This window comes from Arachis ipaensis, chromosome B02 (genome assembly GCF_000816755.2).
Source record: "Arachis ipaensis cultivar K30076 chromosome B02, Araip1.1, whole genome shotgun sequence".
NCBI lineage: Eukaryota > Viridiplantae > Streptophyta > Magnoliopsida > Fabales > Fabaceae > Arachis > Arachis ipaensis.
Genome location: NC_029786.2, coordinates 84,246,303 through 84,249,004, shown reverse-complemented (window position 1 = coordinate 84,249,004; position 2,702 = coordinate 84,246,303). Strand labels below are relative to the sequence as shown.

Below are 2,702 nucleotides of genomic sequence, written 5' to 3'. Positions count from 1 at the left end.
CTTCTTCGAGCTCGCGTCGTCTGCGCCGTCACCCCCTGCCCGTGTCGCCGTTGTGCCCTGCTACCGTTGAGGGAAGTTGCCACCACGGTTGGAATCGCGAACTGAGGAGGAAGTCGTTGATTCTGTCACCGGTACCATGTCTCGTCACCGTTGCTACCACCAGAGGAAACCACTGTCACTAACGCAAGGAACAAAACTCGAAGAGGGAGGCAGTGGAGGGTGATGCTGCTGTCATCGTCGCTGTGGAGGTGAACCAACGTCGTGTCTTTGCTTCCCAGAACCACCGTTGCTGCTGCCATCATCCCCTAGCTTGGTTGTCATCGCTACTGGAAACTCTGATTGCTATTGTTGCCTGTTAGAGAGATGAATTGTTCTGTGAAGAGAGGGCTGCCGGGGTTGCTACTGCTGGTTCTGATTCTGTTACATTGATTCTGGTCTGTTCTTTTCCTTGGTTCTGAACCATTTGCAAGTTATGTTTTGTCAATTTTAATTGTCATGTTCTTCTTTTAATTCAATTCTAGTCTTGGATTTGTTTTGAATTTTCCAGAGTTATGTTTGCTTTTGATTCTTATCCAATTTGAATCCTTGTCTTGCTGCAACCATCGTCACTGCCATAAGAAATTGACACTGCTGCTGTTTCGGTTGCATGTTTGCTGCTGCCATGAAATTAAAAGAGAAGGGAGTTGCCACGCGATAGAGGAGAGGACACTGCCAAATTATTGTTTTATATTATTGTTGTTCTAGATGGCTTCATCAAATATACCATCAGAAACACCATCTTTCCAAATTTTGTTGGCAGATCATTCAAATTTTGTTGATACATTGTAATATATGTAGGTTTATTGGTTGATTGATGCTTTTGTTTTTCTAATTATTAGTGTTTAGGGTTGATTTATTGCTGTTTTTATACCATTATGGTGAATTGCAGAAGCAGACGGAACCAGCATCTGCTCTCTTGAGTGGTGGTGGTGGTGAGTTTGCGCTTGTTCTTGACACCAGTGGTGATAAGCTTCCTAATACATTCAACTTGGCGTACAAGAGTGTTCCTGTGCATGATGTAACTGTAGGATCATATATCCTTGTTGGTGCTGGTGAGGTAAGTTATGATAGAATCTACTGTTTACCTGTCTTCCATTAATTTTTAAGTTTGAATTGGTTGAATATAATTATACCTGCAACCAACGGCTGGAGTTCTTTAGAATTTCTGGGGTTTTACTCATAGAGAACAGTAATTCTATTAGTCCCTTGCAATTTCTTGTCTCGCTATTCTCTGTTTTAAAGACTTTAATCAGACAAGAGAGAGATAGTAAAGAAAAATATATTTTCCTATATATAGAGGGACAAATTAATAACAAGTATTCAAGTAATGACTTATTATGCCACTCTCACGGGTTTGAAATTAGAATTTTATGATGGTGGACTGGTGGTTGTTGTTGTTGTTGTAGTATTTGTTGCTGAACCATGCTCTGCAAAGTGTCTTGTTTTCAATGTTGCAAGTCTCATTTAATTTGAGTTGAACCGTTTGGTTATGTTGCCTGTGTGATTTTCTCACATGTTTGTGCTAACTGAACAATTTGAAACTATAGGTACTAGAGACAGTAAAGCTCAAATTTTCTAGACAATTTTTTAGAATTGCATTAATTGACATCATATTGTTATTGCTGGTCGTTTTTTCATGTGTGTGGCACTTATTAGAAGCTTCTCCATAAGAAAGAAGATGTATGAACATGATGGAGTTTGAAATTTGTAGTTTGTATTTTGGAGATTTATAATTCATTGTTTTTCTTGTCCTATGTATCTATCTAGTTCATTAGGGTTCTTCAATGTGTCTTGTTAGTTTGTACTTTAAAGTTTATATGTTGAAGATTTATAAAACAATATTAGTTAAATGAAAGATATTTGAACTATCTATGTTATTACATATTATATGAATGTTGACTTGTTGAGTAAATTAGTTAATATATTAATTATTTAAAAAATAATATAATTTGGTAAATTATGCATGTAATTTGTATTAAAAAAATTATTACAAAATAAATAGTGTTTTGTAACTAAAGAAAAAATGTTACAAAATCAAGTTACATTTTGTAACAAAATTTTATGATAGGAAAAAATATATTGTCACCAAAAATATTTTGAAGATCAAAATTTGTTATCACTTTTGTAATGACTTTTGGTTTTTTGTATCAGAAAAATTTGTTACAAAATATTACCTTGAATTGTAACAGTTCCTTTTTTGTTACAAAAATTTTTTGTAACGGGACATACTGCAACGACCTCTTTTTTTGTTACAAATTAAAATTCTTTTGTTTCAAAATTTCGATTTTTTGTAACAATTTTTTTTGTTACAAATATTACTTTTTCTTATAATTTGTCATTATTAGTTTAAAAAAATTAAAACTAAAAGTAAAAATAAATAATAATTTAGTAACAATAATAATAATGTCAAATATATAATTGACATTAAAATTTGTTTTTAAAATATTTTTCATGTATTCTTTAGTGATAATAATAATAATTGTCATTATAATATATAGTATTAATGACAAATATATAATGACCATAAAAACATAACTTAAATAAAAAAAATGGCCATTATGTTATTGTCGTTAAAAGTCACTTTTTTTGTAGTGCATTGTGTGACTATTTCCACTATAGCAAAAAAGCTTTGTACATATATATCATTTAAAATTACGATTTTT

General features: G+C 32.6%; 1 long non-coding RNA gene across 1 annotated transcript; it reads left to right on the top strand.

The window, feature by feature from the left end:
* Positions 7–1,911, top strand: LOC110268935. The gene is made up of 2 exons (XR_002357713.1): positions 7–434; positions 929–1,911. It is a non-coding gene; the product is annotated as an uncharacterized LOC110268935 (long non-coding RNA).